Consider the following 24,866-nt stretch of genomic DNA (forward strand, 5'->3'; position numbering starts at 1 on the left):
CCTGTTAATTTTCTCACCACCATCAGAAAAAAAAGTCAGTGCTTGCCCTCAATATGTCAGTTGTGGAAGATTAAATTATGTGAATTACTTTTCTTCCACAGTATCAAAAATGGAATTCTTCCTAAAAACAGAGAGCTGAAAATCAATTTCTGTGGTGTTAGGTTGTTTTCACAAACATAGATGTCAGTGGGAAGCACTGTGGTTATGATTGGGTTGATTCCTCTTTAACATATTCTGTCTCTCCTATTCTCTCCTATTTGTTTTTCTTCAAAACTCCATTACTTTACTGACTGCAGGGATTCTTCTCCCATTACTCCTTTAATTTATCCTCTTTACTTCTAAGAAGTTGCTATCTTTGAACTTTCCTACCTATTCCATGACTTCCTTCCCTGAGTGGAATACTCCTTCCTTCCCACAGGTGGAAGACTAACTCATCTCAATTTAATTATCCCTCCTTCCTGAAGGATGACTGAAGCAATTATAACAGGGGTAGATCCTTGATCTGACTGGATTGAATGATCTTCTTTGATAATTTGGGATTAAAATTCAGAAATCCTAGCCTCTTTGATGTTGATTGTACTAAGTAGATAAATAACTAGCAATGAAAGGCAGACATTAGAAAAATCTAACTTCCAACCAGAAGCCAGTGGAAAGGGTAAAAGAAAAAGAACCCCTGACACTGTCAGCTTTCTGGTTTCTGGTGCTAGTCCTTGGAAAGATCTGGTAGAACTTTTATGTCTTGGGCTCTCTGAGAAACTTATGCATCCTTGAAATATTTTCTTCTTAATTGCAAGATAGTTGTAGCAAGATTGTGTAATTTTCAGTCAAAAGAACCCTGACTTTGGATCCTTTGCCTCTTCTCTACATCTTTTATTTCCCATCTCTGCCCTTTCTGACTTTTTTTTTTTTTAACTTATTTGAGGTCTGACATAATCCTCCCTACTGACATTTATTTTCTCTTCCTTTCCTTCTTGCCTCTTAATTTCTATCCACAATTTAGGTCCCTGTTTCTACTCTCTCTGCTTTCTCCTCTCATGGTACTTCTGACCCTTATATGCCTGATGTTAACATAATTCTCCTCTAGAGTTTCTAAGTCCATTCTTATCTCATTGCTTTTCTTCCCTTTCTTAATTACTATTTCCTATTCTTGAATCTAATGAGGCTTGGACTTATGCATAAGTCTTTGTTTAGGTTTTTTAAACTCTGCAACTTCCCATCTATGTGAGGTAGAAACCTACAGTGTTATATTACAAAAGGAAAAATAAAGGAAAAATCCTATTTCTAAATACATAAGCATACTACAAAAGGATAAATACTGTATAATTCTTTCTTGAGATAACTTACTAAAATCCATTTAATTTTTAGACAAAGAAAATGAAACAATTCTTGAATGCTTTGAGGTCATTGTGTCATGTCTTGACTATAGCATACAGACCAAAATGATCAGCTTGCACTATGTGAAAATCTGATAAGTAAGGTTTAATCTTGTCCTCAATTAAAACACCACTACCTAATTGTCATTCAGTGTTCTCCCTGCAGAAGCTGAAAATATGCATATGAGAGAAATTTCCATGAGGGTAATGTTTCTAGTCATTTCTGGGTTAAAGAACAAAATTTATTTCACTTTATGGGAATGTATTTCCTGACATTTGTCCTATTGCATTATAATCAAAGGACTGGAGTGCTGAATGTGGGGACTTTTCCAGGAAGGCTGACTGTAAGCGATTATGTAAAGTTCTAAGCAAAGGCAATCTCCATTATGCACTCTGACTGTCAGTAACTCTTTGCAGGTTACATATTGCTGAATATAATAGGTTTCTGCCTACTGGGATTCCACAGGAGATTTTGGATTGTTTTATAAGTATAAAGATAGGTAGGTATGCTGCTGCCAATAAACTTGAGCCCAAAGAGACGAACCTGTTCAAATCATATCCGTGGATTTGATTACATTTTCTTTTATAGACATGGGGAGAATTTGCTGGCAAATATGAAGTTGTTTTTCAGATCTATGACCTCTGACCTACCAGAGAAGGAAATTGGCCTGAGTACTCATGGAACTCTCTGAGCCATATCTTGAACCTCTCATACGGGAACCACTAAGTTGAGCATGTTTATATTTATATTGTTAATGAGGTATAATATTGGATTTTTTATGCTAAGTACTTGGTAGGGAGTGACTTTAGGATATGACATGAAATTATGTACATGTCTTACATTTATTGATTTTCATCCACCTACAGAACTACGAATAGTTAAAAAGACTTGCAATAAGAAGTTTTACACACCAGAATTTTTATGACTTAATCATTCCATTCAGGTGTTTGTTCAAATATCTTTTCCTCAGAGAGGTTTTCCAAATTCAACTTTTCTAAAAGAGAGCCACCCAATTACCATGTATACCCATATCTTAATGTTTTTTTTTTTAAGATTTTATTTATTTATTTGACAGAGAGAGATACAACGAGAGAGGGAACACAAACAGGGGGAGTGGAAGAGGGAGATGGAGGCCTCCCACTGGGCAGGGAGCCTGACAGGGGTTTCCATCCCAGGACCCAAGGAGAAGGCAGATGCTTAACGACTGAGACACCCAGGCACCCCTAACTTAATGTTCTTGCTAGCACATGCCATTCCTTTATATATAGAGAGAGGCCATCTGTGTACCACTCCTTCCCTCAGCTAGAACATTAGTTCCATGAAGGTAGGGCTTTTGTCCTTTTTGTTCCCTACTTTACCATCTAGTCAGAAAAGATTCTAACTTGGTGAGTGAATCAATCATAGCATTAGCTATCATGATTTAAAAAAAGAAGAAGAAAAAGAAAAAGAGATAGACATAAACTGATTCACAATAGAAAGATTGTTGAATAACCTAGTATAAATTCATAGCTTAAACCATTAAAACCTGTTATATGTTTATAGCTTAAACCATTTTTGCAATGAAGAGATTTAAAAAAAATTTTTAACGTTTTGTGAATAAAGTAAGACCTAGAATTGTATATATAATATGGTAACAATGTATATATGTATACCTAGTGGGGACTGAGAAAACACATTCCAAAATATTTATAGTGCATGAACTTAGATAGAAAGACATGTATTTTCTTTATTTCTAAATATTCTGCAATTGTTATTTACCAACTATGGTCAGAAGAAATGAGGCAAAAAGGAAGAAAAGGAGAAAAAATATAGTAGTGAGTGGGAACTGAGTATTACAGATAGTTCAGTGATCATGTTAAGGCACTATAAGCAGGAAGACTTTAATAACTAATAGTACATGTGTTTTTTGAACACTCATTATGTTTAAGTACTGTTTGAAGTTTTGGTTTTTTTAGGGGTATAGTATACATTATTGATGACACATGACAAGCTGGGGCTCCCCAAGCCCCTCTCCTTCAAGTGGTCTGGGATGGAAACATGTGCAGAAGTCATGAGATTCTCAGTGTGTTAGGGGATGAGTTGGGGCAAGGACTCCTGGAAGCTGAGAGCCACTCTCTTCCTCCTGCTCTTGCTGGAGCTGGTGGTCCAGGGGCCTCTTACTCCTTGGAGTAAGCTTTAGAGTAAGCTTATGGAGGCCATATAGACCATAAGGTCTACCACGTGGTTACTGTAGCCAAATTCATTGTCATACCAGGAAATGAGCTTGACAAATTGGTCATTGAGAGCAATGCCAGCCCCAGCTTTGAAGGTGGAGAATGGATGTCACTGTGAAAGTCATAGGAGACAACCTGGTCCTCAGTGTAGCCCAGGATGCCTTTGAGGGTGACCTCTGATGCCTGCTTCACTACCTTCTTGATGTCATCATGTTTTGCAGCCTTCTCCAGGCAGCAGGTCAGATCCACATCTGACATATTGGAGGTGGGGACTTGGAAGACCATGCCAATGAACTTCTCATTCAGCTCAGGGATGACCTTGCCTATAGGCTTGGCAGTGCCAATAGAAGCAGGGAAAATGTTCTAGGCAGCCTCTTGGTCACCACTCCACAGCTTCCCAGAGGGGCTGTCCATGGTCTTCTGGGTGGCAGTGATGTCCTGGACTGTGGTCATGAGTCCCCCCACAATGCTGAAGTTGTCATGTATGACCTTGGCCAGAGAGGCCAAGCAGTTGGTGCAGGAGGCATTGCTGACAACCTTCAGGGAGTTGTCATACTTCTCGTGGTTCATGCCTATCACTAATATGGCATCAGCAGAAAGGGCAGAGATGATGACCCTCTTGGCCCCACCCTTCAAATGAGCCCCCACCTTCTCAATGGTGTAAGACCCCAGTGGACTCTACAACATACTCAACATCAGCCTCACTCCACTTGATGTTGGTGGGATTCTTGCTCCCAGAAGATGGAGGTGGCTTTCTCTTGATGACAAATTTCCCATTCTTAGTCTTAACTGTGCTGTTTGTGCTGTCAACTTTACTGTGGTGGAATCATACTGGAACATGTAGACCATATAGTTGAGGTTAATGAAGGGGTCGTTAATGACCACAATATCCACTTTGCCAGAGATAAAAGCAGCCCTGGTGACCAGGTGCCCAAGATGGCCAAATTCATTTACTCTGACCTTCACCATGTGTCTCTGGCACTGCACGAGAGAATGCAGCTGTCTGCCAAATGGGGAGGAGCAGAGAGCCTGAAGTTCTTTACATAAGTAAAATTGTTTAATTCTCATAATTACAAAATGAGGTCAGTGTTATACTTCTTGTTATTATCATCATTGTCATCTCCACTGTCTAGCTAGAACCCAGAGAGGTCATACTGCTTCCCAAAGTTGCCCATCCAGGAGCTGGCGGACCTGAGATTTGATCTGATTCAGGATCTGTAGCCTTAACTTCTGATTAAGAATAAGAAAGGGAGTAACTGTTTCTGAAATAAAAATAAGGAAAACATCATTTCATTCTAGAATTTGTATCTTATTTATTTTTTAAAAAACAAAGCAGTATAAAATATTTTCTTTACTATTTAAAATGGCTCATTTGGGTTTAGCCAAACATATAGGGCAATTTTGGATATTTGGATATGAATGAGCAAATTGCTGCTAGAATGTAAATTGATGAGTTATAGGACACATATTGTGTGATAATTATAGTGTTTTAGTAACATGACAGGCTACTCAGTACAGCAAGTGACCTTAATAATAACTTAGAACTCTGGATATACACAGCCTCAGGTGGTTGTTGTTGTTGTTTTTTTAAATATATAAGCTATTAGGGCTTTGTATCAAAACACCATTTTGAAGTAGTCTGAAAACTCTTTTTTCTATATTTAACTTCACAATGTTCACTCTTTTCATAAAATGCAACAAAAGACCTATAACTCTATCATTATGTGGTAGAAGGAATACGAGCTTTGGAATTAAACTGGTTTTGGTTTGACTCTAATGAACGTTTCACTCTATGATAGCATACAGGAGGCACAATTTCTAGTATATGATTTATAATGGCAGTTCAGGTGAGAAGTTTTCATATTTCTCTAATGTTTAGAGTATATGCCATTGCAGTTCCATAGAACTAAATGATCCCGGTGTCATTTTCAAAATTAAGAATCCTGGGTATTTATTATTTACTAATTGTAACAAATGGATTAATTATATAACTATAAAAGTGATTGAAGGCACAGCTGACAGTTAAAAATGCCTTTACAAAACCTATACCTGGTTCCGTTCTCAGTAAAAACAGTTCAGGAAATTTAATTTAGGATGCCAGGTGGCACAATAGGTTATACATTAACTTGTCCCCTCTGGAAAATTAAATTTGAATTTGGCTCTGGTCACAAATGAAATGAGTCATTTGGTACATGCCACTAAGGATACTCACAAAACCAAAATGACATTTCATTGAAAAATCACCTGTTAAGAAAAATGTCTGCAGTCACTGGGGACATTTTCAAGAAAAATAAACAAGTGTGTAAGGCAAAAAGAAAGGGATCTAAAGGGCTACTGTGAATTATAGTCTTGTTGAAGATCTGGAGGAAGAAAAGCGCTATACCACTTATGAGTTTATATTCAGCTACAAATCTAAATTTTAGTTTGTACTTCCTGTTTTTTCCCAGTTTCCGGATTATAGGAGATTATTCACTTATTTCCCAAAGAGAATTGGCTTTTATCCTTGTCACAGCTTTAGCCAAATGTCAGTTTGTATCAAATTATCATGGATTACTGAGCTCACTACAAGGAACCATCTAATTGTGATTCTAAACCATATGTTTAGCTCTTCCTGTTCCTTTCAGGTAAATAAATAACATAATTATAAGGAATATTCTTTCTTCATTTAAGGGACTAAGAAAATGTACAATTGACAGACTTCAGTGATAACCTTAATTTGGAATTAATGCTTATTCCTTTCACTATTACATTCTTGCCCATGTAGTAATCACATAGTAAGTATTTAGACAGATGAGATTAATAATGGTAAAATTTCCAGCACAAACATCAAAGTTCAGTTTTTTCATATTCACTATTAGAGAAATACAGTACACAAATAGTGAAATCATTTTAGCTCCTATTTTAGGTGTTTTGTACCAGATTCTAAATAGACACCGTCAGTTCATTGTTTTAGGGTCTCCAGACTTAAGGGGACTCTGCTTTCTAAATCAGGCCATGCCCGTTAATATTCTACTAACAGTGGTTGCCTGGGTGGCTCAGTGGGTTAAAGCCTCTGCCTTCGGCTTAGGTCATGATCTCAGGGTTCTGGGATTGAGCCCCACATCAGGCTCTCTGCTCAGCGGGGAGCCTACTTCCTCCTCTCTCTCTCTCTGCCTGCCTCTCTGACGACTTGTAATCTCTCTCTCTGTCAAATAAATAAATAAAATCTTTAAAAAAAATATTCTACTAACAGTAATATCCAGACCACACTGTCTCATGACTGCTTTCAGTCCCCTTTCTAATAGTTGATGCTTTCAAGGTCCAGTGGTCCTGGGCATATAAAATGCCAGGCCTGCTCATGCTAGGGCAAACCAAGGTCCTCTTTAATCTAAAGTTTTACCTCAGCAGGCAAATTTTTGACCATTCTTCTCTATCACTGGAGAAAGCTTATGATAAAAATTTATACCGTGACTAGGCAATGTTAATGACAAAAATTTATCCACTGCATCCCTGGTTTTTATTCCCAACACTACTTGCTAAGCAAAGGTCCTTGCTTAGCAATCTTATTAGACTTAAGCAAATGGACAAACCTCACCCTAAATAGATTAAGATAATAGGGTCATGCAGCAAGATCTACCAAAAAAAAAAAAATTCATAGGATTTGTATATGTTAATTTATTTTTCCTAAATGCAAATATGCAAATGTACTTTTATGAAAAGAATGCATTGACCTCAGGCAAACCTTATGTAGGAATAATGGCCTTAGATTTACTAATATTCTCTATTCACAAAGAAGTCAATGCAATTAGAATAATTATTTTTAAAAAACCTATAATAGCAAATCAAAATAAACATGCACACATGGATATATTGAACTCTTCTATAAAAAAGGGAAAAAGTTTTATAAACATAGCTTCTCTCTTTTATATGGCCTAAATGAAATTTGTGTCCTTTGTATTTTATTAGTCTTAGTAATCTTAGGAACTGTAAAAATTAAAATTATTGTTGCTTTTGTGTGGTAATATCTAGATCTATATTCTCTAGGAAGGGCATAATATAGAAAATTAATAGAGAATTTTCTTTGCAGTTTTCAAGTGTAATGGGTGAAATTGTGATTTTGCTTTTATTATTTTCAGTTTTTTAAAATCTGACTTAAAGAGTCTGGCAATTATGGAACCAATGAAAGACAAGTGAGCAACATATATTGTCTCCTTTCTAGGAGATAGGTATTGAGTATGAGCCACTGTAAACAAAAATTTTCTTAGACCTCTGCCTGATTACATATTTTTACCTTAGACACTCCGGAAATAAATACCACTTTTCAATGATAGGTATAAAAACTTTCAATTTACTGTCTAAATATTTTTTCAGCTACCAAACTGAAAAGCAATTGGCAGTTCTATTGAATGTTAAATCCAGTCTTAGTTTTTCAGATCTTCTTTTGTTACCTTTAAAATAGAGTTTCAAATGTTTAACCAGAAGTTTTGAAAACACTTTAAAATCAATAGTGAATAGAAAAGTAGCTTTGTGAGACTTTCAGAATATATTTCCTTAGTCATAGAAACCATTTCTAAGGTTCATAGAAACCATTTCTAAGGATTGGAAAGAGTATATACTGTGTCTCAGTTGGGATTCATTTGAAGTTAGCATTTCAAATATAATTCTCTTACTATATTATGTTTTCAAATTATTTAAAATTCTCTGAGATTTAGGACTCAATTTTTTTTAAACTTTGAGATATCCTATCAACTTATTTTTAATCAATTTGTTATAATATACTTTTAATTAATTGTGACATACATAAACATCATCTAGCTTATTTTAAATACAATTAGATCATGTAATTCCTTATTCCTTTGCTTAAACTCCTTCAATAAATCCCTGTTGCTTTTAAGATAAACACACACACATATTTTTTCAGGGTTCAGGCTTATAAGCATGGATATGACTCTGGCTATTTAAAAAAAAAAAGTTAAATTTATTGGAGTGCCTACACTAGTAATGGGTAGCTAATGGATAATCTTGGAAGACCTATAGTAACAAAGTTTGGAATTCCAAAAATCAGAAAGAACAGAAATTATCCTTTATAAATGACTGTCTATAAAGGCAGCATAGCCTATCAGTTGGAGTTTAGACTCTGAAGTCAGCCTAACTGAGTTTGAATTCTGACTCTGTTGTTTCATACTGTATGAGCTTGTTTAGGTTACTTAACCTTTCCATGGCTGTTTTCTCTGTAAATAGGAGTAACAGTATGTAGTCATAAGGGTTGGTGTTAGGATAGGGAAAGCTATGTTCTGATAACAAATAACTCCTCCAAATCTCACTAACTTAAAAACAAAGGTTCGGGGCTTCTGGGTGGCTCAGTGGGTTAAAGCCTCTGCCTTCAGCTCAGGTCATGATCTCAGGGTCCTGGGATCGAGCCCCATATGGGGGCTCTCTGCTCAGCAGGGAGCCTGCTTCTCCCCTCTCTCTCTGCCTGCCTCTCTGCCTACTGTGATCTCTGTCTGTCAAATAAATAAATAAAATCTTAAAAAAAAAACAAAACAAAGATTCATTTTATGTTCATGGGACATGTTCATTTATGAGTTGGCTAGTTGATACCTCCATGTTTTTGTCATGTTTTGGACTCTTGTATCCAGCCTGAAGGAAGAGATATTCTCTGGAGCATTGTAAATGGCCATTAAGAGAGGGCTGGAGGGTATCATACTGGTAACTAGTTGGTAGGCTTAAGTATCATTTCTACTCACAACTCACAAGCCAAAACTGGTCACTTGGTTATACCAGAGGGACATCAGAGGGTGCGATCTTACTGAGCCCAGAATATTTGGTAAAGAGCACAAATGACTACTGAAAGTTCCTGAATGAGTAAATATTTGTAAAACACTTAGAGCTGGACTTGGCACATAATAAGACCAATATATGTGTCCTAACTAAATAAAAGAAATTGGGTATTCCTAGGTATAATCACAGTCAGTCAGAGCTAACTTTAATAAATATCAGCCATCTTATTTCATCATTCATTTCAGACACAACATCCAAGGCTGAGCTTCAGGTATTTTCATATGCCATTACTGCTGGTAGGTGTCATTTCTCTGTCTCCACAGGGAGAAATGGACCAAATACATGTTTCCTCTTTTACCAGTAAAAGGAGGGTTCAATGTTGGTGGTTGCTCAAACCATGAAATGTTAACAAAATTACTCCTTTGGCTACTTTATTTCCTCACATATCCTTCTACCTAAACTACATCTCTAAAAGTAATACTTCACCATAACCTAACCAACCTTAAAATTGCAAAGATACCCAATTCTCTCCAGAAAAGCAAGCAATCCAAAATCTCATCAGTTACGTAGACAGCCCCAAGAGTCTAGGTGTCCAAATCCAAGACTTCTAGGTGACACCTTTTATTTCCTTAAGTCTATTATTAGTCCATATCAGTAAAAATGATCTACAAATGCTAGTGGAAGAAAGGGAGAAAAGGAGGAAAAAATGCAAGCACAGAAAATACCCTTACTTTGTGCAGGTCTAGTCCATTTCTGTCTTAGGGTAAAAGTTGGTATTTATGACTTTTTAACTTTATTATCAACTCATTATTACTTTTGCCGTTAGCCAGAACCTTGACTATGTCTGTTTTATTTGTTTCAACTTGTAAGGATGACACAGAATATTCTTGTGAGATCTGATCCTATTTGTTATGGATTATAGCTGTCTTCCATTACCTTTTGTCACTGAACAGGTGACATTAGGGGTCTATGGTTCCATTCATGCTTCAATTCACTCAATATACATTTTTAATAACTCGTGTATTTCAGGCACTGTTCTATACAGTGAGATACTTTGGTGGACAAAACAAATCTCTCTGTCCCTGAGTCACTAACACTCAAGAATGATGTATAATATATAATGTCAAAATGTAGTAAGCATGAAAGAGAGAATAGGTAGAGAAGCATAAACAGGGCTGAAATTCCTGTAGTGGGGAAATTGGAACTCAGTTTTCCTTAAAACAGATCCATTGCCCATGGCAACTTTGTAAATTTCAGTTTAGGATTGCTCACTGAGTGACATCCAGAACCTCAATGGCCAAGTAGCAGTATCAGTTTTTAATTTGTAGAAATACTGTTTCAGTTACATAAAACAAATGAATGGGTCATTTACTTTCCTAGGGACAGCTACATGTCATACTTCGTCAAAGGAGACCTAACACATGAGTTCTGGCTATGAGAGGAAGACAACATATATAAAGACCATGTAGCACATCCTCTAGGCAGAAGATAATATCCAGACCTAAAAACGATTTGAATTCTTATGTCGGGAAAAATTTTAATAGAAATTTCATCATTTTATAATAGCAGCTGCTTCTTGATCTTCAATTAACTGATAAGCCCTATGAATCATAATTTTGAATCTCATTTTTTCCATAACACAATTTCCTTAAGGTGATGATATCATCGTACCAGAAGCGTGGATAAGGCATTTAAAGGTCTATGAATGTTTGTGCTTATATAACATGATGAACAGAGAAATATATTAAATCTGGAATGTATACCTCTTTCATGTCCTCTCCATAATGGAAGGTGTACAATGCTATATGCTTAATATCAGGTATCTAGTTGGCTGTACCCTTTCGGGTATGTTAGTGAGTTCAGGGCACAGAGGTGGTTTTTTTTTTTTTTTTTCTGGAAATTTGGGTTTTTTGTATGGTATAGCAAAGTCAGCTATTCTAAGTCTGATTTTGAGCTGATGAATACTTTTCCTTACTCTGAAATAACTACTTTATTTAATAACCCATTGGACAAACTTTCAGGTGTCTAGAATGAGACTGAATGATATGATGTCCTTCATTAAGTTTCTCTCCAGTAGAGAGGAAATTTGGTAAACATTCACATGGAACTCACCCTAAAATGTCCAGGAACATCCCTCTTCATCTAACTGTTCTTTAAAATATTCTAACTGAGAAATCATACTAACCCTTCTCTGTCGCTCCTCTCACATCCAAGGGGTTATATGTTATATATTCCTGTTAGTTGTCTATTAATATCACCTATTGTTGTGCCTGGTACATAGGAGGAAGGGATACATGTCTCCAAATGTTTTGTGTATGATCTAACTGCCATATTGTTCATCTCTAATTCATACTCCAATTGTCACCAGAGTAATTTTCTGAAACAAAAAATCTGATTGTGTATCCTATCATATAGTCCTTCACTACTTAACTTCTACCACTTTACCTCTCTAGATTCATTCTTTTTTTTAAGATTTTATTTTTATTTATTTATTTGAGAGAGAGAGAGAGCATGAGGGGGAAAGATCAGAGGGAGAAGCAGGCTCCCTGCTGAGCAGGGAGGCCAACGCGAGACCCGATCCTGGGACTTCAAGATCATGACCTGAACTGAAGAGAGTCGCCTAACAAACTGAGCCACCCAGGTGCCCCTAGAGTCATTGTTTACCAATCTTTTCTCTATTCAGCCCACTTCCTACCACTTTTTTCAGTTGCTACCTGGAGACCTAATACAAAGTCATTCTATTATTACAGCCTTTCTGTTTGTGTTTTCTTTATCTGGAATATTCTTGACAACTCTTACTTGAATTTATAAGACTCCATATGTAATCCTAATACTGGTGACCATTTACAGAAGATCTACTATGCATCAGTACCTGGACCTATATTTTAAATCCTTTCAACAACTCTTTGCAGTAGATGTAATTCTGTGATATGTATGAGGAAATTGAGTCTCGGAAAGTTAACATGTATCCAAATTCATAGTAAGGTGTCAGATTTGAATCTCTAGTTCAAATATGGTACTTTTTTTCTACAGTATCTATTTTTACACAGTGGTCTTCCCTGGAAATTTTTCTTATGTGCTCAAGTTCTCTTAAATTACAAAGTGTCCAAGTTTTCTTAAATTACAACATATGCTTGCTTATATAAGTGGCCCTTCAATGTCCTTTATAATATTGTGCTTTTTAAATAATTATTGTATTGTATTCCAATTATGTTTCTTATCTAGAGAATATCATATTAATCTGTGTGTTGGCACATAGTAAGAACTCAATATTTGCAGAATAAATAAATGAATTAGTAGAATTCATAATAACACCAAGTTGGGTTTTTATTTTAGATCTGTAATATTTTTCCTAGCATTTCCATACCTTTCTGGATACTAAAATGTAGGGGAAGAGGGTTTAACCCTCCATTACCTCACTTCATTTAACTCTTCACACAAAACTAACCTCTTTATATTAACTTCCTAATGCTTTGTGTTATTATAATTGACAGGTGCCAAATTTTTTACTCCAATACTATAATTTGGGATTTATTGTTAGAGATTATACATCTCATGAAAGCATATATGTTTATCTCACTAGTATGTATTTAGAGCAAGATCTATCTTCTGTCCATAGAAAATATTTGGTAAGTATTTGAAAATGGACCCATAATAAAACCCAAATAACCAAAGCAATCTTGAGAAAGAATAACTAAGCTGGAGGCATCATGCTCCCTGATTTCAAACTATGACACAGAGCTATAGTAATCAAAACAATATGATATTGGCATAAAATTAGACACACAGACAAATGGAACAAAATAAGGAGCCCAGAAATAATGCCACTATGAAAAATAACAGATAAGAATATATAGGTGGGATGGCATCAACCTAAAAACTTTTGCACAACAAAGGAAACCTACCACCAAAAAAAAAAAAAGGCAACCTACTGTGGGCGCCTGGGTGGCTCAGTGGGTTAAGCCGCTGCCTTCGGCTCAGGTCATGATCTCAGGGTCCTGGGATCGAGTCCCGCATCGGGCTCTCTGCTCAGCAGGGAGCCTGCTTCCCTCTCTCTCTCTCTCTCTGCCTGCCTCTCTGTCTACTTGTGATCTCTCTCTGTCAAATAAATAAATAAAATCTTTAAAAAAAAAAAAAAAGGCAACCTACTGAATGGAAGAAAATATTTGCACAGCATGTATCTGATAAAAGGTTAATATCCAAAATATATAAAGAACTCATACAACTTATAGCAAACAGGACAAAACAAAACCACCAAACAATCTGATTTTAAAGTGAGAAGATCTGAACAGACATTTTTCCAGAGATGACATACAGATGACCAACAGGTATATGAAAAGATTCTCAATCTCACTAATCATTAGGGAAATGCAAATTACAGCCACAATAGGATACCACTTCACACCTGTTAGAATGACTATCAAAAAGACAAGAAATAACAAGTGACAGTGAGGATGTGCACTGTTGGTGAGAGTGCAAATTGGTGCAACCACTATGGAAAACAGTATAGAGGTGTCTCAGAAAATTTAAAATAGAACTACCATATGATCCAGCATTTCTACTTCTGGGTATTTATACGAATAAAGTAAAAATGTTAACAGAGAAAGATATTTGCACCCCATGTTCATTGCAATGTTGTTTATAATAGCCAAGATATAGAAATAATCTAACTGTTCATGAATGAATGGATAAAGAAAATGTCACACACACACACACACACACACACACACACACATAGAAGAATATTATTCAGCTACAAAAAAGAATGAAATCTTGCCATTGTGACAACATGGATGGAACTTGATGGCATTATGCTAAGTGAAATAAATCAGACAGAAAGACAAATACCATATGATTTCATTTATGTGGATTGCAGAAAATATACAAAAAATGTGAGTTCATGGGGACAGAGAAAAGAAAGGTGGTTGCCAAAGGTGGGGGTGGTAGTGGGTTGGACAAATGGGTAAAGGAGATAAAAACCCACAAACTTCCAGTTACAAAATAAATAAATCATGAAGATTTAATATATAGCCTGTTGACTATAGTTCATAATCCTGTTGTATATTTGAAAGTTGCTAAGAGAATAGATCTTACAAGATTTCATCACAGAGAAAAAGTTTGTAACTCTATACAGCAATAGATATTAACTTGACTTATTATGGTCATCATTTCATAATATATACCAACATTCAGCTGTTACACTGTATACCTGAAACTAATATGTTATCTGCTAATTATATCTTTTTAAAAAGAAAACTTTAAGATATAGGTAATCAAAAATAGTTGTTGATGAAATGAACAAATGCAAGAATTATATAAATGTAGAGGAAATTTGCCTACACTTACCTGAATGGAAGTAAAATTTTCTCTTCTATAAACACCGGAGAAAGGGAAACTCTCCTCCAAGTTGGAAGGGGAATGGGATGAGCTATATTCGAGAATATGAAAGCCCAAATGTGTCTATCCCATAGTGTTTTGAAGCTTTCTGCCAGCTTCAGAATCTAAATCCTCTCACATTTACATAATACATTTCTTCTCTAGTTCTTTCCCTTAGGAAATTCTTCCAAAAATATAAATTCTTGTAAGTAATGTGTTATGGAAAATGTAGTCTTCTTTATGTGAACTATGTTATATCTATATATTTACCAGTCCCAGTTGTGAAATTACAGTTTTTAGACTTTTGCTAAAGTTAGCTTAGTTATTAGACCAATATTGATTTTGTTTACAGCATTATCTGAAGAAAAAGAGAGCACTGCATTTAAGTACTCAATTCTATAGGAACCTTTTTCTTACGTGTATTTTATTTGTATGCATTTTTTTTTCTATTAACCATGAAGATAGTTTATAAGGTAAGGGATATTTTTGACAAAAATTCAAGTTATCAAAGTTAAATTTCATTTTATCCATTTAGTCATGCATTATTCATTTAGCATATGATTATCCAGTACTTCCATTGTGCCAGAAATGAGTGTCAGCACACAACTGTAAAAATAAATACATAATTTTTGAAAAATTGGAGCTAAAATAAATTTGTATGTATTATAATTACTGATTTTCACTTTAATTCCTAGAAAAAATAGCTTTACTCTGATATGTAATAAAAATCAGCCACATGAACTTTAATATTCATTTCAGAAATTATTCTTCACCTTTTTCAATATGCTAGAACTTTGTACATTTAAGTCTCACTCAACTGCTCAGAAACTGTCAAAAGTATAATTATAGTAGTTTAGAGTTATAGCTAATCTTAGAAATAATCCAGTCACAAAACTCAAATTGGAATTTTACAAAATGATTTACCTATTTACTCAATTGTTAAAGGTAGAGATAGTATAGGAACCAGCTATAATCATTCTTAATTCATCATCTGGTTATGACACCATGCCAAGTACTTTTTCTAACACTTAGCTTAGCTTTTTCATTTTTCATCATTCAGATGTTAAAAATACAGCATAGAAGTAATTTCAGTGTCAGTGACTCCTATGTATTGAAATCTATTTGCTCTTCTTCTTGGACACGCAAATTGGCTACATGTCCCAGCCTTCCTCACAGTTAGATGTGAACATACTATGAAGTTCTAGCCAATGAGATCAAGTGTAAGGGCTATGTGTCTTATCTAGGACATGTGTTAAAAAAAATGTGAGAGCCAACTCCACACTGTTTCTCCCTCCAATAGCTGGATGCAAATTATAATGAGAATCCATAGTATAGTGGGACCATAGGTGAAAGAATTCTTGGTCTCCTAATTACTACTTACAGAAAAACTGTCTGAAGATCAGAATTCACCTCTTAAACTGATAAGTGAACAACAAATAAACTTTTCTTGGATTTTAGTCACTAAAATTTGGTTGATGGATTTGTATCTGCAGCTTTGCATTACATCTCATGTGGGATTCTTATTGGCTTCTTAGAATCCCAATACTTAAGCACACAAAGTAACTATTCCAATGGAAATCCATGCAGGTGCTTTCGCAGAGTGAGGCTATATGAGAGAGGAAACTAATTTTCATATAAAAACTGAGGGTATAAGTATAATTTTAAATATGGAACTAGTTCTATTCAGATAGATCTACTGTTTAATGATGAAATAACTAAGAAGTGGTAAGGCAAAAATATATATGTACGTTTCTATGCAACATATTGTGGTATGTATACTGTATAAAATGTGTGTGTGTGTGTGCTACAATGCACTTCCTTGGGTAAAAATACTTTATAGTAGTTATTTGTAATCACATATAAGTATGCATTCTGTTGTGTTGTTCTATTTCAAAAATTTAATGAAATTGTTAAAAATTAGTATGATTAATAATCCCGATATTTCCTTAAAAAGATAGTCTCTTGAAAATTTGGAAAGTTTTAAATAGAAAATTCAAACATGTAATATGTTGATGCACATACATGTCTAAAAAGTAATACGTTGACTTTTGAATAGCACAGGTTTGAACTGTGTGGGTCACTTATGTGGATTTTTAAAAAAATAAATACAGTACCGTACTGTAAGTGTATTTTCCCTTTCTTATGATTTTCTTTTTTTTTTTAAGATTTTATTTATTTGAGGGAGAGAGACAGACAGACAGAGCAGAAGCAGGGACAGTGGCAGAGGGAGCAGAAGAGGGAGAAGAAGAGGCAGACTCCCCACTGAGCAAGGAGCTAGACCCAGGACTTGATCCCAGGACCCTGGGATCATGACCTTGGCCAAAGGCAGATGCTTAACTGATTGAGCCATCCAGGCAGATCTTTTCTTTTCTTAATAACATTTTTCTCTACTTTACTTTACTATAAGAATACAGTATTAATACATGTAACATATGAAATATGTGTTAACTGTTTATGTTACCAGTAAGGCTTCTGGTCAACAGTAGACTATTAGTAGTCAAGTTTTTGGGGAGTCAAAAGTTACATCTGGATTTTCAGTTGTGCATGGGGTTGGCATCCCTGACCTCAACATTGTTCAAGAATCATTTGTATCAGCCATTGTTATTGTTATTTGAGTTTGTAAAGAAAAGTATGAAGGTTTTCCAAAACAGTGTTTTTCTTCATCGTACTTCAGGTGCACAGAATTAGATGAAAAATAATCTCTGGTTCATTGAACATATTTATCATTGTCACTACTATCTATTAGCATCCTTTTGTTTGGTCATTAATTTTAATAAATAATGCAATAAGCACCAGTGAACTCACACTGAAAACCTAACTGATCTTGTCAAATTTGCCTGTGTTTTTGTTCTTAGCTGCTGTAATGTCCTCTTTATTGTATTTGCTCTTATTTATATTAAGATTTAAATTTTTCTTTTATTATCTTTTGTTTCATTTATTTACATGTATTCTATAACAATTTAAAATAATTTAGATGTTGAACTCATTCATTTTGGTCTTCCTACTTTGTAATATAAATATTTTAGCTGTAAGATTTGCACAAAGCAGCAGTTTTGAATTCTATAGGTTTTTATAAGTACTATTTTAAAAATTATTCATTTCTAGGAATATTATCAGGTCAAGGTATACTTTACACACAGTAAAATTCATCAATTTTAAGTGACTTGCATAAGTTTTGAGACAAATATATGTACTCATATAACTGCTACCATAATCAAGGTAGAGAATATTTCCATCATCCCCACAAGTTACATCATGTCCTTTTGCAATAAATCCCCTCCACATATCTATCCCAACCCTGACAATTATTATTAAATTTGCCTTTTGTGAAATTTTATATAGTTGGAATTAAATATGATATTTTTGTTTCAAGATTCTTTTACTTAATATATGCTTACAACATTCATCTTTATTATTGTGAATAATCAGTTTGTTCCTTTTGTATAGATTTGCCACAATTTGTTTATTCATTCACCTGTTGATAGACATTTGGGTTATTTCAGTTTGTGGACATTATGAATAAAACTAATATGAACATACAGTTGCAAGTCTTTGAGCGGACATAAATTTTCATTTCTCTTGGTTAAATACAAAGGAGTAGGATTGTTGGATCATCTGGTAAGGTATAGTCTAATGTGGAATTTATACCAGCCATAGATGAGATTTCCAGTGTTCTACATTTGCAGAAACACTTGATATTGCCATCTCCTTTCATTTTTAGCTGTAGTAGTGGATCTAGAGGGGTATCTCATAATTTATTTTGCATTTGTCAAATGATTAATGCTGTTGAATATTTTTAAAGTGTTGATTAGGCATTCGTCTGTCTTCTTTTGCCTATTTGTATTTCAATTTAAATTGACTAAATTTAAATTTTTAAATTCCATTTCCCTAGGTCATACTTGCCACATTTCAAATGTTTAACAAGTATATGTGAAAATGCAATGCTACAAACCAGGAGAAAACATTTGAGAACATGAGTATGATAAAATTTCTTAATAATAAGCTTTATAAAGCTCATAACTCAGTAATAAGAGAACCAACCTAGTTTAAACAAAAGAAAAAAATTTTGAACAGACATTTTACAAGAAAAAGTTATTTATACCAATTTCTTTTTAAGTGACTTTTTTGTGTCTGGAAGCACAGTTCTTTTTTTCTAAAAATTTAATTTGATATATTTTGAACTTGAACCCATCAGGTTAATTTTCCTTGTACAAAGAGGAATCCTTTTAATAGATCAGATCTGCTCTTTTCAGAAAAATCTGAAGTATTTAGCTAATTGTATGTATGTTGGATCTCCTGTGTTTGTCTTCAACATCTTGTAAAAAAAAATTTTTTTTCAGATTTTATTTATTTCCTTTTTGTATTTATATTCCCTATATCTCACTGTACATTCAGTCATATTTATCTTCCTTAGGTACTTTATATCTTAATATTTATTTGAGTTGATTTCCTGTTTCCTTCAATTAACTTCCTGAATAATGTTGTTATTCACTTCTGTTTTCAGTTTTTGAATTTCCAATTCATTGTGGTGTATTTTAGATTATTTAATTGGATTTAATTTATATTGATGTTATATACCAGTAGTCTCCTGCTTCATGGTTTGGAGTATTTCTTTAGCTGAAAAATTTTGATTTTTACTTTATCTTTTCTTTTCACACTAGCTTTTTTGTGAATGATGGGTTCTTTTTACTGTTGTTGATAAGCTTTTTAATATTTTTCTGGACCAGCAATAACAGAATATTTTGTGGATGGGGGATAAATGAGTTTGAGTGATTTCATCTGTTAGTTCGAGATTACCTTCAGAGTGAAGGACAGTTCATTTAATAAATGGTGTGCTGGGAGAGTTTGATTTTTTATTTTATATTACCCAGTGAGCTCATTTGCCCTTCGTATATCAACTACTTGTCAGACAGAGTGGAGAGAGTCCTTGAAGGAATAAAGAGCAAATGAGCCTTTGGATGAATATCCAAAGTCACCAGAAAACCAGGGACAATTCACTCTTTACTACCTAGAGTCAGAAAAAGCTTTACCCTTATTCTCTCCCCAGGTAAAACATTTGGAGAAGACCCTGTTTATATTATAATTTATCAGGCCAATAAATTTAGAAAAAGAGGTGGGGAAGCACTACCCAAATTAAGTTAGATTTAACTGTTTTAATCAAATTCTTAAATGCATAAGGCCTTCAGATTACTCCTAGCAAATCTCTGACCAGTGCTCTGAAACATTGCTAGGGTGAGGCAGGCACTATTTGCCCCAAGGTAATGGGAGGAAGAAGCAAAAACATGATTAAGTTCTTTTTCTACTTTATCCATATGCAGCATTGCCATGATCCAAGCCAAATATTCCCTGTCCTTCCTCCCCACTCTTGATACAAGAAGCAGACACTAGATCAAAACAGAAGTCTAGAAGCTTTGTATGGTTTTCTCCATTCATGGGTGGATTCAATTTATCACCTCATATTGACCTTACAGAAGAGAGCCAGTCCAAGTGTAAGCACTAAAGTAGTATTTTATGAAGTGAAGACTTTAAGTCTCTGTAACAATTATGAAAGACTTCTTCAACTGGCATAATTCTGAAACTTCATTAACTTATATTCATTATTATAATTTTAATAAAAGAAATTCATGATAGAGGTTATCCCTATAAATTCTGGAATTTTCATCTTTTAAATAATTTAAGATTAAAAAAGTATTTATTTTGCCATCATATTTGCTTTAGTTGGTAATCTTGGCAAATAAGTTTTAACATATTTTCCTTCAGGGGTACCTGGGTGGTTCAGTCCGTTAAGCATCCAACTATTGATTTAGCTCAGATCATGATCTCAGGGTCCTGGGGTCAAGGTTCATCTCAGGCTCCAGTGCAGAGTCTGCTTGCTGCTTTCCCTCTGTTCCTTTCCCCCCCTCCACTTGTGTGTGCTCTGTCTCTCTCCAATCAATAAATAAAATCTTTAAAAAATTGTTATCTTCCTTCAAAAGAAAAAATTATGGACTGAGTTTTTAAAAGTACAATTAGAGTGGGGCGCCTGAGTGGCTCAGTGGGAGCCTGTTCCCCCTCTCTCTCTCTCTGCCTACTTGTGCTGTCAATAAATAAATAAAATCTTGGGAAAAAAAAAAAAAAGGAGCTCAGGAAATGTGGTGCTCCACAATTTTCAGAGCTCCTCATAAAAAAAAAAAAAAAAAGGTACAATTGGAGCTTAAAAAAACCCAGTACTTTCCAGAAACTTGGAACTTCATAAAGTTGTTTTACTGAGGCACTAAATGAACCTGCAATTAGTCCTTATATAAAATTTTGTGTAAAAAGAGATTTTAAATTTAGATCAAAATGTCAAATAAGAATATATCAAGCATAAGGATATATAATGAAACAGTACTCAATCTCAGATTGGTTTATGTTTTTTTTAAGATAAAGTTAGGGTTTTGTTATCCTTGGTTTGTTTTGGATGTTATTTAAAGGACCCAAATCTTTGTTTTGAAAATCAAACACTTAGAAATGTAAATTTAATAAAGGATGGCAGTAATTTAATATATGTGCACATATGTCATTGTCCTCATATCCATGCATACCAAATGAGAAAATACTATTAGAGTGGTAAATTGGGAGATAGGAATCTGGCACTGATCCATACAACGGACCAGAAAATTTAACTAACTATTCAGAATCTCCATGTACCTAATGGAGATGAAACCATCTCTAAGCCTCCTCGGTAGAATTCTTGTATGGAAGATTTCACTTTAAAAAGAGCAATCTTAGAAAGCTTTCCAAGGTCAGTTTAAGAGAATTTTTTATGAGTAAAACAGGATAGGTTGAAGATTTTCAATAAAGTGAAGATTATTCTTTTTATACCTTCTATTCTGAAATAGAGAGCTTTGGTAAGTTAAAAGACTGGAGCAAGTATAGAGCTTTTATGGACCATAATGCAATGTCAGCTACCTTGCAGAGAACCATACATCTCTATTTAATAATCCATCCTCTAACAGCCTTGGGATTCCAGATAAATTTAAATGAATCAGCCTTGATTTTTCAGACAGAATTAGAGAACCTCTGGTTTATGGGCCAAACTTGTACCTGTAATAGTGTAATGACAAAGTAGAAGACAATCTTAGATAAATGTCAGCTAAGATTACAGTTAAAACTCATGCCCAATTGGGTCTTGTCTGTGCGATATGCTCTTTGTAGCTTTGTTTTATCAATTTATCAAGTGGCACTTATATTTTATAGAAACTTTCAACATTTATTACTTTCAGAAAGGAAAGAATATATAAAAATTGAAAAAGTTCTGCACATTGATTTACAGCTCATACTAAAGTTTAAAAGATAAAATAAAAATATAATTCTATCTTGTGCTCTTTCAACTCTGTTTAAAAAAAAAACTTTTTTTGTGTGTAAAACTGGAAACCAGTAACTCTTTCACAAACAAAATTTTATTGGTATTATCTACAAATTGAAATACTCCAAAGTTGACAGATCAGAATTTTTTTAACTTTAGATTTTCCTATTCAATATATGTAGCTTTAAATTGGAGATATAACTAGAAGGTGAAGTAATTAATTTTTCCTCAACTTATAATAGTAAACAAGGAACCTAGCTGTACTTTTCCATTCCTGCTAGAGTAATGAAAGGTATATGATCATCTCTGGGAAGATTAGATTGGATATTAATGAAGTGAGGCAGTACCTTTTCAAAAGTTCACACCAAATTCTGTTATTTATAAAAATATTTAAAATATATTTAAAAACATGATTTAATGCATATTAATTATAAAAATAATACATATTCACTGTAGAAATTTGGAGATAAAATATATAAAGAAGAAAATAAATGTCTCTAATCTTATTTTCTAACTCTCAGTCTCCAGCATATAGAATATTATCTTGATGTACTAATCTTTAGCATTTTCATATGTATGTGTATGCATATCTATATAGAATTGGAATTGTATTTATGATTAGATAAATTTAAAACATGTTTTGCTCTTTTTACATTGTTTTTAAAATATTTTCTGTTATTAAATATTCTTTCAAAGAACTTTAATTTGTACATAATAGTCTATATCAGTACCATTATTTACATATCTGTTTATTAGAATAAACATTCTCCTGCACTAGGTGAAGCACAATATAGTGGCTGAATGGGAATACCAGTTGAGGAAGATAGGGCTTTTGCTGCAGAATCAGACATATAAACAAATAATATAAGAGAATAAGGAAGAAAAATTACATGAAAACAAAATCTAGAAATCACTTACAATTATGAAGAAATAAATTTAAAAGTTCCAAATTGTAGAGATTAATGTACCATATTACATTATTTTACTTGACTTAAAGTTGATTTTTTATATTTTTTTGGTCACAAACTAAATAACTTACCAAGTTTAAGCCATATATACACAGTTTCAGTATTTCAATTCATTCGTGTATTTTAATTCAAATGATAAGTCTTCCATATGATTATGCATTTTGTACTGCATTCCAGATGTGATAAGCAGATTAACATTATTTCCACATTATGCAATCTGATTAGACATGAGTAGAAAAAAAATCCACTATGTTCTTTGCCACTTTGTAGCTCTCATAGAGGGGTAAAAATTTTGAAAAATATTTAATAAACCCTCTTAATAAATGAATTTCTGCCAACTAAGATTGTTCTTTCATTTAAATAACATAAGGGGACAGAAATAGTAACTGATCGAAAGCATGCAAGTTCACTCATAGAAGGAATTGGCAATACTGTTGTATCTTTTGAAAAAGAAATTGATCTGGTATTGACTGAGATAGGAGAGAAGAAAATCTGTTCTTGAGTTTTATTGGAAATGTCATTGAATATTGATTTTTAGTTTTTAGGTTTTGAGGGTTGTCATACGTTGGATTGCAAAATGTAAAATATTAGTTATAAAGTTTTAAAGCCTTCACATAAATATAATAAATAAAGAAAATAAATGTATACTTCTCATTAAGCATTGAACTAATTTTTTCTTTACTTTATCTTATATTCTTCATGGTAGCCAGTTATATACATCTAGTTTGATTGTTATTTAAGATGAGGACAAGTGTAAAAGCCAATTAATAAATAAAAGCTAATTAGTTAATTTAAGTATGTAATAAAGTATGTACTTATATCAATGAATAGATCATCCAGACAAAATATGAATAAGAAAACAATGGCTTGAAAAGATATAGTAGACCAGGTAGACTTAACAGATATATATAGATCTATATATATAAAATATATATATTTATATATATAGATAGATAGATCTATCTATCTATCTATATATATAAAATAAAATACTTTGTCCAAAAACAAAGAATGTATGTGGAACATTCTTCAGGATAGATCATAGAGTAAGCCACAATAAAGTCTTAAGAAATTTAAAATTGAAATTATATAAAGTATCTTTGCTCACCACAATGGTATAAAAATAAGTACTACAAGAAAACCAGAAAATTCACAAGTATGTGGAGATAACCAGCATCTTCCTGAAGATCCATAGGTAAATGAAGAAATCAAGAGGAAACAAACAAAAACAATAGTTTGAGAGTAATAAAATGGAAATTCAACATACCAAAACTTAAGGTATGCAGCAAAAACAGTTCTAAGAGGGAGGTTCATAGTGATTAATGCCTACCTCAAGAAATATGAAAAAAATGTCAACAACCTAACTTTACACCTCAAGGAACTAAAACAAATCAAACCCAAAGTTAGGAGAAGGAAAGAAATAACAAAGATCAAAGTGGAAATGAATGAACTAGAGATTTAAAAAAAAAAAAAAACCAGAAAAGATCAGTGAAACTAAAAAATGGTTCTTTGAAAAGATAAAAGTTGACAAAACTTCAGCTAAGGTTACCAGAGAGAGAGAAAATATAGGAAAGAAAGAGTGTGCTCAAATAAACAAAATCAGATGAAAGAAGGGACAATACTACAGAAATACAAAGGATTGTGAGACTGGTATAAACAAGTACATGCCAACAAATTGAACAACCTAGAAGAAATAGATAAATTTCTGGAAACATACAACCCATCAAGACTGAATCATTAAAAAATTCAAAATAATAACAATTTACTAGTAAGGAGAGTGAGTCAATAATTAAACACTTTCCAATACGTCCAAGTCCATGACCAGACAGATTTCCTGGTGAATTCTAA

General features: G+C 33.7%; 1 pseudogene; it reads right to left on the reverse strand.

Moving 5' to 3' along the window:
• Positions 1 to 3,549: 3,549 nt before the first annotated feature.
• LOC111142335 lies at positions 3,550 to 4,556 on the reverse strand (annotated as a pseudogene).
• Positions 4,557 to 24,866: the final 20,310 nt, after the last annotated feature.

This window comes from Enhydra lutris, unplaced genomic scaffold, assembly GCF_002288905.1.
Source record: "Enhydra lutris kenyoni isolate GAN:26980312 unplaced genomic scaffold, ASM228890v2 scaffoldscaffold7, whole genome shotgun sequence".
Taxonomy (NCBI): Eukaryota; Metazoa; Chordata; class Mammalia; order Carnivora; family Mustelidae; genus Enhydra; species Enhydra lutris.